We start from the raw sequence: 14,042 nt of genomic DNA on the forward strand, positions 1-14,042 counted from the left end.
TTCTCACCTCAACAGTACAAGAATAGGAACTACTCTACATTTATGCTCAAGTTTGATGTGAGGGGTAGTGGCTATGGACACAAACGCGTGTTCCGAAAATAGTACATAAACTTCAGGGGGTGAATTTGACCTCAAAAAATTTGTCAAACCCGATGATGTGAGGGAGAAACGGATGTAATTTTTTCTGTAGATGTCTGTAGAATAAAAAACATCAAAAATCAAAGTTCGTATGTAAAAGTTATGCCTATTTTATCAAAAACACTCTGGATCACCTATTGGCAAAAACAGTCATTAGTGATAGGTCAAGATTAAAACCTGTTACTATTGTACAATTAGTGATGAGTTACGGTTATGACCCGTCACTAATGACCTTTGGTAAAAAAGGTAAAAAGGATAAATTATCCAACTTTATCAGAACGCACGCGAGGGTGTGGTGGTAAGGGGGCTACGTGCGTGAGGGGAAGTCACGGATTTGATTCTCATGGAACGCAGAGTATAACAACAATGTGAAAAATAGCAAATGACCCGTGGCAAGTAGTGATGGTCCCTGCGTTGGGATGACTCAGGTGAAAAAATATTTTTTTTTGACTTTTTTCATGTCAAAAAACGTGAAAAACGTTCATCAGCCATAAGTGACGGGTCATAACATGTCAATTATGATTAGTCATCAGTGACACGTTTAAGGTAACAGATGCAGGATCCGTCATCTATGACAGTTATCATCCATCACTTAAGGTCTTTTTTTTATATATAGTGGATGTGGGAGAGAAGGCTGAACTTACCTACCACGGCCTTAAAGTAGGTCGACCACTTGGTGTGTAGTCTGAGGCCCTGATAGAGAGAACTACCGTAATTTGTGACTTGGTGGAGGACATGTTCACGGCGTTCATCGTCAGGGAGGGAGGCAGCACCAGAATGTGTGTTTTAATGGAGGACATGTTCATGGTGTTCATCGCCAGGCCGGGAAGGAGGCAACACCGTCATCACTTCAGAATGGAGAGCGTCGCTGGTGCTGTCGGAGGTGCCGGGGCCGGTGCTGTTCTGCGACATGAGGAGGGGCGAAGTCGGCACAGATGAAGTAGGCTTGAGGTGGCGGCAGGGAGAGGAGTAGCGGAATTAGGCTTTTAAGAAGAAAACCTGTCTGATACTATGAGAACAAAAAGATAATGATCTTAGGTGATCCAGAGTTTCATATATATATAGCCATATATCGAAGTTACACGAGATGGAAATCCTAATATACATGAGAGGAGGTAAGGTTAGGAAGTACCGTGACTTATCTCCTGAAGAGCCAAAAATAATCACGTTAACAACCACGAAGAGTGGTGAATCTGTCACAATATGAGATCGGATCCCGGGCTATTGGATTCAACGGGATCGTTATTGCCTAGAGGTAACCTTAACATCAAGTAAATCAGATAGGAGATAATGGTAGTGAAATTGAGTATGTTTTATTAGCCAAGACTTGACTCTGATCGAAATGAGCTGGGCGCCGGCTAGAAGTCATGCATCGAGACTGCATACCTGCCTAATAAGATAAATAAATTATTTATTAATTCTATCTCTTCAACAACGAATTAGTATATAGCATAGTTAAATAACCACGAGTTTCATCAGTATGATTTTTAAGTCATTTCTTACGACACCCCGCTGACATTTTGAAAAGAGTAGGTCCCTTGCATGAAGGAACCGAGCTCCTATCCTGATATTTGAAAACACCTGGTATTAGCATTTGAAATTCAGCCTCTCAAGAGTAAATAATTTTACAACCGCATGGTTAGCAACTAATCTTATTGGCAGGGTGGTCGGCAACCCACCTGCATATTTGCAGGTAGTGTGTGTGTTATAGGCCCAATCTTTTGCGGTGTTCGTTTTCGTCAAGAACATTCAAATATGAATTTTGAATTTTTTATTTCTTTTTTCTGAAATTTCCTGTTACCACCTGGTTCTGAATTTTTCTTCCTTGCACAGGTACAATGTGTCTTCGATTGATCCTGCAAAAACAGTGATTGACCCTCGCATAACGGCTCTGTACACCAAGGCAAAGGACCTTGTCGGAATAGATGAACCAAGGGACGAACTAATCAGTTGGTTGACGAAGGGAGATGACATGTCCACACAGCAACAGAAGATAGTCTCTATTGTTGGGTTTGGAGGACTTGGCAAGACAACTCTTGCAAAAGCAGTATATGACAAGCTTAAAGGGCAATTCAACTGTGCTGCTTTTGTTTCAGTGTCTCGAAATCCTGACATGAAGAAAGTTTTCAAAGACATGCTATATGAACTTGACAAGAAAGAGTACAAGGACATTCATAACACAAGGAGGGATGAAACGCACCTTATTGACCTCCTCCAAGAATTCCTCCGCGACAAGAGGTACGCATCATCTAGTGCATGCAATTAAGTGTATTCCTTACTTATGGTAGTTAAATTTCATAATTTGCATTATATTCAAGGCTTTCATATCAAATATAAATACTTACCTCGTGTAAGTCCTTTTTGTTCATGAACGCCCCACAAATCATTGTACCATTCAAGCATATTGTCCTTCCATTTTTCCCATATGTTTCTACAAATTTCTCATCAAACTAGAGAGAAGATGGGAATAATAACAGGGACAATACAATCGCGTTGTATAGCTAAATATTTGGCCGCCACTTGGATATAGCCACCAACTTTTGGTAATCCCAGGAATGCCTGACCCTTCCCAGCAAACTCGGTGACCCTTCACCGGATCGCTACCTGTTGAACACCCTAGCTAAGAGAAACTAAGAGAAACAGATCGCAATGAAAAACTCTGAAAAAAGCATGACTCTAATGAATGTATATGTACCATAGATTCTATTGAAACTCATTTCACTAGGCATAGCCAGTTAGCCAAAAAAAGATAGTAACATAAAGAAAAAATATTTAGATCTAAAGAAATGAACACCGGATGAAGAAACTCTTCAAGTTGAGAGATCTATAGACTCAAGACTATTCATGTGAATTTTATGCCTCTAATAACAAGAAGAACCAAAATTTTCAGCACTCAACTAAAACGAAAATCGCAACGAAAAATGAATAACTTGCAACAAAGCAATAGATCCAATAGAGGGGAACTAGAAGGAGATAAATATAAGCATGAGAGCAAACTTAATCTCCATTACTTGCATAGATCGGCCCTATTTTTATTCACAAAAAGCTCACACCTAATACATAGGCGAAACTACTATCTCCCTCTTCTTTAAAACCATAGCACGCAACTCTCAAATGAATGGCTCAAAGGGCTCAACCAGCCCTCCCCTCTATTTATAGTCTATGTTCCTCGACTCTTAAGTTTACTAGATTGTTCCCAAAATGCCCCTTTCTTCCAATACACTCCTACCTACCATCGAAGGTATTTTTGTCTATCTTTTTTCTCGTCTATCGGACGATTGTAGTGCCTTCATGACTTAGCTTTGTCTCAACGCAAGCTTCGCGATGATACCACGTGCACTCCTCCTTTCACGGTTTTGAGACCAAACCGCGAAACTGTATTGCACGTTTCTCAAAGCGTGACTTACCGCCACTTTCTTACACCTTAAGCAAACAACTCGATGTCGAAACATGTACTCCGTCTTGTGATCTTGACCGCCGGCAAGTCTCTCCAGCTCCTAATCCCTCGGGCTGCCTTGTCACTTGCACCGGCATCCCATTCGCTTAACTTTGTCAATACGTCACCTTCATCCATCTTCTCGTGCTTTGTTTGACCTTCATATGCACAACTAGGATCACCCTTGACTCCGCCTGACCCCCTTGATCGTTCGACACCAAGCATCCCGCCTTTGGCCGCCAAGTCGCTTCCATCACCTGCACAATATGAGACAAACAAACACGTTTCTCCAACTCCATCTCTAATTAGTCATAATAATAATCATGCATTGTAATACATAGACATACTTATGAAAACCAAATCAACTCAACACAAACATTATTAATGACTCATCATAAGTAAACTAAGTCATATTTTCACTTGGTTTCTTAGAAAGATAGCCTCCCCTCACAATTTTTCCAAGGCTTGCAACGTTTCTATCTCTTTTCTGCAACAATAAAGAAGCTCAATGAAGGACCAAACTATTCAAGCCAGCCAAAGCCCGAGATGAAGAGAGCTAGGGATGGTGGCAGAGAACAAAAGGTCTTGAGTCGTTCGAAGCCCTAAAGCGTCGAGCCGAGGGCGAAGGTGCCAGTGGTGAAGTTCGATGGAGCACCAAACAAATTGAGCCATCCAAAGCCCCACAATGGTGAGAGCCTAGGGCGACAAAGGAGGAGCTCGGCGGAGGAGGACCAGCCAAAGAAAGAGAGGGAAATGAGAGTACAAGGTAGAGAGAGAGGAGAGTGTAAAAATAAGGTGCGCTAGATATCTCACGGTCTCAATTAAACATTTATACAGAGCAAGGGAGAGGGGGAAATCCCAATCTTGCCGTTGAACATGTAGAAAAGGCAAGGGCAAGTTGGTACTTCCCCATGCTACAATGATTAAGTTGTCTAAGTACACATAGACATTGCCCCTATGGATCTTCATATATTCTTGATACTCCAGGGGTGGGGTATTCCCCAACAACTTGATTGAGGGTTTAAGAATGCAACATGGGCTGTGTTCGTGTTCAAATTTGAAATTAGATGACTTGAAGACTTCGATGGCAATGTATTTTTTCTGCATAATAAAATAATGACCGAATAAGGAGATAATAATTTTGGTGTCTTATATGCGAAGGAATAGAACATAAGGTAATTTTTTTTAAAAAAAACACATCCACAGTATCCCCATACTATAGTATATTTGATCCCTACTACTTGATAAGTGGAGAATTAGAAGATAATGTAAAATTTCAAAATATCAGGAGAGTGGCTCATCATAACCAATATTATGTATTGAAAATTTTGAGCTGTATACACCAACCAGTTCACTCAAAAGCCTAATAATTGATGGGAAAAGACGGACATTTCACTTATACTTCAACATCCCTCTCATGTGGAGGCTCCCTCAGGCGCCCTAGACGTGGAATAGAAGCGGATAATAATTATGTTATTTAAATTGTGTAGGTTAGGACTCGAATTTGAGACCTCTAGCTCTGCTACCGTATTGAGCTGCATACACCTACCAGTGCACTCAAAAAGCCTTAGCTAATTGGAAAAGTTGAACAATTCACTTATACTTCAATAGAAAAGATAATGCTCCCTCCAATTGTAAATATATGACATTTATAAAGTATATAGTCAAAGTTCTCTAACTTTGACCAGTAATAGAAGAGGAATTATTCGGATTGGTCACATGGAAATATTAGCAATGGATTTAAAATGAAAGATATTTTCATAATATAATAATTATATATATTCATAATATAATAATTATATATATATATCTCTTACTACATTTTCATTTAGAAATTAGCAGATTTGTCAAGTTGCATATTGAAGACCATGTCCATATATATATCTCCAAAACCTCTTATATTTACAAACGGATAGTAGTTGGCATTTGTAATAAGCTCCCACCACAGATGCAACAACTTGAAATGATATAATATTTGGGAAAATGAGCCCAGGAGAAGCGAGCTCCTAGGTTTGAGCCTGACCCGGGTGGGCAAGCCGGCCGACGACGGCTTCCACCTGACCTAGCAACACTTGGTTTCTATTGTATTTCAGGACTAAGTATATATTTATTTTTATCTATGATTCAGTTGAATTTTGCATTTAATTAGAAATCTTTAGTTCCATCAATTTGTTTTGACAAGCCTGCGACCTGGAGATTAAAATTTGAGGAAACAACTTCATTGGTTTTACGCTCATTAACATTTTCTTGCTCTTAGTTCATCAGATCATCCTTACTATTTCTCATCCAATTGTGCCACTAAACACCTTGTTGCTAACTCTTAATGTCATCTGATAATAAAAGAGTTCTATAAATACTTCTCACTTAACTAGCAAGTTTTACTTATATTGCTCCTATGTCGGCATACATGTAGGTACCTCATTGTTGTCGATGACATATGGGATATACAACCATGGAAGATAATTAGATGTGCTCTGGATGAGAACAACGTAGGAAGTGGAATAATCACAACTACCCGCAATATTGATGTGGCTGAGCAAGTTGGCATTTCTTATAGACTCAAACCCCTTGCCCATGAGAGCTCTAAAATATTATTCTATGGAAGAATACTTGGCTCCGAAGACAAATGCCCTGCACAATTTTCTGAAGTATCTGAAAAAATATTGAAGAAATGTGGAGGTGTGCCATTGGCTATCATTACGATATCTAGTTTGTTGGCCAGTAAGTCGAAAAATATTGCAGATTGGTGTGAGCTATGTAACTCGATTGGTTCTGGACTTGGAAATGATCCTGATATGAATGGTATGAGAAATATATTGTCGCTCAGCTATTACGATCTACCGTCCCATTTAAAACTTTGTTTATTGTATCTAAGTATATTTCCAGAAGATTATGAGATCAAGATGGACCGATTGGTACTGAGGTGGATAGCTGAAGATTTTGTCCAAGGTGGCAAAAGAGGAGATAACTTATTTCAGATCGGGGAGAGTTACTTCAATGAGCTTGTTAATAGAAGCATGATCCAGGCATTAGACATTGATGAAGAAGGAATATCTTGCCGTGTGCATGAATCATGATATGGTGCTTGATCTAATATGTTGCTTGGCAAGAGAAGGAAATTTTGTGACTATGGCGGATGACATTGAGCACAAAACATATCTGCAAAGCAAGGCTCGCAGGATCTCTCTCCATAATACTACTGGGGCCACAACCAGCATGTCACAAGTGAGGTCCTTCACTATCTTCAGTCCGGCAATTAGTTCGATGCCTTCCCTGTCATGCTTCCATGTTCTTCGGGTATTGGATCTAGAAGGTTGCGATCTTAAGGGAAGTGGTCATCATCTTGATCTGAGGTACGTCGGGAACTTAATCCAGCTGAGGTACCTAGGGCTACGAGATACTAATGGTGCTGGTGAGCTCCCGGTAGAGATAGGGAAGCTACAGTTTCTGCAGACACTGGACATTGCACGCAGTGGGCTAGACGTGCTGCCGGCGAGCATTGCTGAGCTGGGACGGCTGATGTACTTGCGCGTTGATGTTCGCACAAGGCTGCCCAGAGGGATCGGGAAGCTGACGTCGCTGGAGGAGCTGTCCGATGTGTCGACGCGCGGCTTGCCGGACATCGTGAAGGAGCTGGGCGGCCTGACAGAGCTGAGGGTGCTCAGGATCACGCTGTGGGAGCCATCCCTGTGTTTGGAGGAGGCTCTCGTGGAGTCGTTATGCAACTTGCGCAACATCCAGACACTGGACATCTACGTCGCCGGCGGCGACCGGTCCCGGAAGCTGGACGTGGTGCGGGACAGTTTTGTGCCGCCACAGCGCCTGCGGGAGTTCCGGGCGTCGGCGATGAACAGCTTCTATAGCCCCCTGCGGCTTCTCCCGGCGTGGGTCGACGCCCCGACCGCGCCACACCTCGCCGTGCTGGTCGTCCAGGTCATGGAGCTGCGGCAGGAGGACGTGGACGCCCTCGGGCGGCTGCCGGCCCTCCGTGTCCTCTGCCTGGAGCCGTGCGCTACGCGGGAGCTGCTCACGGTCGGATCTGGCGCGTTCCCGCGCCTGACGGAGTGCAGGTTCTGGGACTCGGACATCGCTCCGGTGTTCCGGCAGGGAGCCATGCCGTGGCTCCGGAGGCTCGAGTTCAGCTTCCGTGTGCGGGACACCATTGATCTCGGCAATGGCGGCTTTGACTTTGGGTTGGAGAACCTTGGCTGCCTTGAGGAAGTAACCGTTTACGTCGCCCTCCATGATGCCACGGAGGCGGAGGCGGAAGCAGCGGAGGAAGCGTTGGGGCGCGCCAAGGACACGCACCCCAACCGCGCCACTTTCGACGTGACCCCGTTCGGCGAGGAGCTCATGTGTTTCGACGACCAATAGGTACTCGTCTACCCTACAATCGTTCACGCAATAGGTACTGGCTAATTACTTGGCTTTTCTAATAGCTTCAGCTTGCTCTGTTTTGCACTGCAGATCGTATTGTTGAAATGTCAAAGCCAATTTAGTGGAGCATCTTTGGTGTGAGGTCTTGTTGCCGTTGGCTGTTGTCGGATTCGGAACAGTAGGCTGCTTTTGTGTTTCCCTACTTCATGCATGCGCACACTCGGTGATGTTTAATACTACCATGATCAGCATTAATTATTGTGGTATGAGACTCCATGGTTCCAAAGCTAGTTTGGGCTTTTGTACTTGTATCTCGCCCATATGATCTCTTTCTTTTTAATATAATAAGCAATCCTCTTGTCGGTTTTGTTTAAAAAAAAAGATCAATGGATGCCTTACATGCCTTCTTGAGTTCCTAGTATCTGGACTATTTGGGACCAAAAGCACTGACAAAGGATGGGGAAAAAACTACAAGCCCTAGCAGCAGCGTATATGCTTCATCTGAGGCCTACCGCTGCAGAAGTTGATGAAGTAGGTAACCCCTGCGCTGTCAGAGTATGAGGACGAAGAGGACTCCTCTACGACCTTCTCTTCCACCTCCTTGGCCTTCTTCTTCTCTGCCTGGGTTGCCTCCTCCTTCGCTTCCGCCTTCTCTTCCTCGTCAATCTCCTTCTCCAAAAGATCCCAGTCGACCTCCTCTCTATCAGAGATATCAATAATCTCGACTGGAGTGACCAATCGGACTGGAGATCGAGAAGGAGTGGCAGGGGCGGCTCTCTGCAAGGATGCAAGGATGAAAGCACAATGGTCGCTGGCTCCAACCTTGCAAGTATGCCCATAGGATTGCTCACTCCCGGAGGCACCACGACAGGTGGAACTAGCGCCGGCACCAGAGGTGACCCCGCCCTAGTCAAGACAGTCAAAATCATCAACATCTCTGATGATGATGAGGAGGAGGATGCCATGACCAAGCCAAAGAAGAATTGCTCCCTTACACAGCAATGAAGGATCCACTAGGTAGATCCCAGCCTTTATAGCTGGGCTAATCGTTTGTATACGCCTAGGGAAGGAAACGGAACCACCACAGGTGTCATCCCACAGCCTTCCCAATACTTATTCTGAGGGGCAATGGCCACATCTCAGTCAAATTTGCGCACACGCGGCAGCTGCCTACGGTAGTGCCCTAGTTTTTTGCATACACATCCCGTCACATTTATTATTTGAATCCCTTTCGGCGCGTGCAAGGGCAACCAGCACAAGACCCCAAGAAAACTGTTGCATTACCCCTTCAAACGCACTGACGTTACCACATGTCATTAAGTATTTATGCCAAAAAATGGGGAGAATATCTTGCCTCAACATACGATCTCCATTATAACAGTTCAAATGACGGAAACGAGAAGCTAAAGAGCTTGCTCTGACCGCCGTAGGACTTCAAAACGGCCTTCGGCTCTGACACCTCTACACCTCCAGCCTCATCATGGGCTTCAGAGTGCATTGTCTCCGTTCGAACCTTGACAGCCTTCGGCTCCGATGCCTCTGCGCCTCTAGCCTCAGCATGGGTTACGGAATGCATTGCCTCCATTCAAACGCCACTGGACTTTGACTCCAATGCTTCTGTGCCTTCGGCCTCAACATAGGCTCTAGAGCGCTTTGCCCCCGTTCGAACCCCAATGGTTTTCGTCTCTAACGTCTACTATGCCTATGACCTCAGCATAGGCTCTAGTGCATGTAGACCCCAGCAAACCCCCATGACCCTTGACTTCGACATCAGCTCAACCTCAGGCGACCCCCGTCGGGCTCCGAACTGAATCATCCTTGTCGAGCTTTAGATAAACTAAGTCGATATCTCTGACTCTCGTCATTAGGCTCTGAACCACGCAGTTACCTTCGGGTTACGCCATCTCCATCTAGCTTCATTACCATTGTTTGCGGTCATCACCGAGAGGCTCTTCAATGGCTAGAAGTTATATTAGGATATCCTAGCTATAAGGCTGGGCTGAAGCTAGTTCCTTCTACATCTGCTCGCCCCTCCACACCTCGAGGCTAGCAGATGAGGGGGTACTGTTGAGTGAAATATCCCAGCCCACAGATAATACTAAGGGGACACTGTCAAGAGCTTCTCCGGAGCTCTCAGGCTCCAAACTCCCAGCAAAAGCTAAGGCTTCCGGAAGCCGTGACCCCCTCAGGCCATCACCTCTCGAGACAAGGGAAGAAGCTAGCCTCTAGAGAGAATATCATTAAAAGGAGAACACAAAAGGTAATTGGCCAAACACAAAGTGACCGACAATTAATGTTGGTGCAAGTGGTGGCCGCCCTGACCTCCCGACGCAAGCAGAGGCCACTTTAACACCCAGGACAATACAACGTCACAATTAACGACCGGCTGGATACCACGTCCCTAGGGCCGCTTACACTATTGTATTTGCCATAATAGATAATGTCTTCTGAGCAAGGTAAAAGTATTGTACCTAGGTCTGGGCTATGCGATTCGGCCAGTCCTAGGTCCCTACGGTGTAATGATAGCTTGTATCACTATCTCTATAAGGGTATACCTATATATTTATACACTAAATGATACTATAAATACAGACCTTTGGTCACCAAACTAGGGGACCCGATCTTTTGACTATCAACATGGTTTTTGGTTCTCTCTCCTCTCTACTTCTTTTCCAAGCTTGAATCTCCTCTCTAGAAGAGACTCTCGTCACACTTTGTTCATGGAAGACATCTTCTCCGCCAACAAGAACCATGGAGAACAATACTCTTGAGGCTGACCATATGGACATGCCAAAAGTGAGGTCATATATTGCTTCTAGGTGTGATATTAGTTAGTTAGTCATGCTTTTGAGCTTTAAATTTCTAAGGGCGTTGGCCATAGAAAATTGCCGATTTGGGGAATATTGCCATCTTGAGAATCTTTGGAATTTACTTCACTTGCACTAGTACAGAATGATACTGTACAGGCGTGTGGAAACGACTTTTCACAGGCATTTAGTGCACCCGCTTGCGACCGAAGGCATGTGGAAATCAATGATTTCCACAGGCGGTTGGCTTAATAAACCGCCTGTGGAAATAGTTTTCCAGAGGCGGTTCTTTATGTCAACCGCCCGTGGAAATCGATTTCCACAGGCGGTCCACATTAGCTGCCGCCTTAGATATAAAGATTTCCACAGGCGGTTCCGTATGAGAACCGCCTGTGGTATGTATTTCTTTAAAAAAAAAATTACAATATATTTTATTCCATCCAGATTTCACATAATTTCAATAACAATATGAATAGAATCACATATTTCAATATTTAACACAAGTACAATAATATTTACAACATCACAAGCCTATATAGCTAAGAGTCGCTCTCCCACACACAAAGTCTCGGATGGCTAGCTAATTCGCCTCCGCGATCAAAGAATCTACCATTCTTGTGGAGGACTTCGTGCATAATAAACCGGCACATGTCACGTTGGACGTTTTGGATTTCTTTGTCGGTGAGAGTTTGGTTGGCACATTGGATCATCCTTGCCTAGTTTGAAAACACAACTAAAAGAGTTAAAACACTACTGACAACGGAAACATAACCAAATAAGAATGTGCAGGTGCAATGATGACTTACGTCCTTAGGGTTCGTTGTGTACCTCCCGTTTATCCTAAGAAATTGGCAAACATAGTATCCACAAAGAACGGTATTGAAACCTTGCTTATGGCACTACAAATAAAAACGCAATGTATTCGTTAGTTCAATAAAACTCTTCATCATTAATAGTGGGATACAAGAATTAGAAGTTGTGTTATTACCGGAAAGTGTGTACGGACCGTCATCACATCTGGCTTGTTCGTATCGTGTATCCCACCTTTCGTTACGTACCACTTGTAGGCCCTATTCGAATGCCAACAAGTAATTATCAATTCATAAATAATGTATAAGAATTTTAAGTATGGGGGATTTCCTTTACCTCTGTATAACGTCAATGAAATCTTGGTAGGATTTTTGTTGGAAATCGGCAGAGTCAAGGACCACGAGTCTGCTCGACTTCGGCATCAGCATTATACAAATATAGTGATCGCTACATGAATACTTATGTTAGATTCTTGATCGATCAACTAAGTTGAACACTTATGTTAGATTCATAACGTATTACACTTACTTAAAGTTGTAGGGAGCGAAGATGCAGTCCTTGTCCTGCATTTCTAGCATAGCCCTTCCTATGTAGGTTGACATTTCGAGCCTTTTTGTTTTGGTTGCTTCTTTTATGACCCGTGCTTTATCCTTTTTACTCTTCCCCTTAATTCTAGGGTCATCAGTCCTTATGTTCACGATCATGTTGGGCTGGGAAATTCGTTGCGGATCAATGAATCCGACAGGCCTCTTCAACTTTTCCAACTGCGCCACTTTCGACGTGACCCCGTTCGGCGAGGAGCTCATGTGTTTCGACGACCAATAGGTACTCGTCTACCCTACAATCGTTCACGCAATAGGTACTGGCTAATTACTTGGCTTTTCTAATAGCTTCAGCTTGCTCTGTTTTGCACTGCAGATCGTATTGTTGAAATGTCAAAGCCAATTTAGTGGAGCATCTTTGGTGTGAGGTCTTGTTGCCGTTGGCTGTTGTCGGATTCGGAACAGTAGGCTGCTTTTGTGTTTCCCTACTTCATGCATGCGCACACTCGGTGATGTTTAATACTACCGTGATCAGCATTAATTATTGTGGTGTGAGACTCCATGGTTAGTTTAGCCTGAGCCTGTTTCCAAAGTTAGCTTGGGCTTTTGTACTTGTATCTCGCGCATTGGGTCTCTTTCTTTTTAATATAATAAGCAGTCCTCCTACCTGTTTTGTTTAAAAAAAATTCTAGCCTCCACGGTTAGTTCTAGCCCGAGCCGGTTTCCAAAGCTAGCTTGGGCTTTTGTCTTGTATCTCGCTCGCCGGGCCTCTTTCTTTTTAATATAATAAGCAGTCCTCCTGCCGGTTTCATTTAAAAAAAAATTCTAGCCTCCATGGTTAGTTCTAGCCCGAGCCGGTTTCCAAAGCTAGCTTGAGCTTTTGTACTTGTATCTCGCCCTCCGGGCCTCTTTCTTTTAATATAATAAGCAGTCCTGCTAGTTTCGTTTTTTTTAAAAAAAGATTCAAGTACCGTCTAAGAAATAGCAAACTGATTGCTCACATGCTTTGTTTGCAAATGCCAAAAATAGCTAACCGACATATTTCTTTGCTTTGGACCTGGAGAGCGTTGCCTTCTTCATGCATGGGCTTATGAGCCTTCTGATGATTTCATAGCTAGGCCTATCGGGCTCAACTTCACCTAACATACCCATGGAATCGGTCAATAAGCCGATTGGCTACCTCTTGGTTAGTGGCATGCTAGTGTTAGGCTGTTGAAACTTGAAATGGGGTTGTTACCTCTAGTCCCTTCTGGGATTTGGTTATTGGACAACGTGTTTCATATCTGCATGTTTCAGCAGATAAATATGGTTCTACTTACGACAGATCATGCTGGCCAACAAACTAGTTACTACTAACGTGCGTGCACTCTCCAAACAAACATTGCTGGTTCTCATATTTGGTCATGGGGATTGATGCTTCTGCTTTTGCTGCTCGGCGACCGGCCGAGGTCTCCGTTGTTGAGAAACCAAGTTAAAATGTGTATTGGTTTATTTGTGATAAGTGATTGGCATTATTGGTATTTATTTGATTTGATTATATTCGGTTTTGTATGAGCGTTGATGTGATTTAAATTGATTTGGGATTTCATTTGAGCATATTGATTATGAACTAACCTGAATTGGAGTTAGAGATATGTGTTTACTTGTCTCATGGTGTGCAGGTGATGGATATAACTTGACGGTTGACGGTGGGATGATCAGGGTTAAGCGGAGTGTTTGGTGCTGGGCGATCAAGGAGGTCGGGCGGAGTCAAGGATGATTCTAGATGAACACGTGGAGGTCAAGCACAGCATGGGAGACGGATGAAGATGGTGTGTTGACAAAGTCAAGCGAAGGGAATGTCGGTGCAAATGACTAGGTAGCCCGAGGGATCGGGAGCGGGAGAGACTTGCCGGCGGTCAAGATTGCATGACGGAGTACACGCGTCGACAT

General features: G+C 43.7%; 1 long non-coding RNA gene and 1 pseudogene across 1 annotated transcript; both read left to right on the top strand.

The window, feature by feature from the left end:
* The first annotated feature begins 1,976 nt into the window (after positions 1–1,976).
* Positions 1,977–8,209, top strand: LOC133886042 (disease resistance protein RGA5-like; annotated as a pseudogene).
* Positions 8,210–12,328: 4,119 nt separating this feature from the next.
* LOC133886050 (uncharacterized) lies at positions 12,329–13,057 on the top strand. Its single transcript, XR_009903323.1, has 2 exons — positions 12,329–12,393; positions 12,487–13,057. It is a non-coding gene; the product is annotated as an uncharacterized LOC133886050 (long non-coding RNA).
* Positions 13,058–14,042: the final 985 nt, after the last annotated feature.

This window comes from Phragmites australis, chromosome 12, assembly GCF_958298935.1.
Source record: "Phragmites australis chromosome 12, lpPhrAust1.1, whole genome shotgun sequence".
Taxonomy (NCBI): domain Eukaryota; kingdom Viridiplantae; phylum Streptophyta; class Magnoliopsida; order Poales; family Poaceae; genus Phragmites; species Phragmites australis.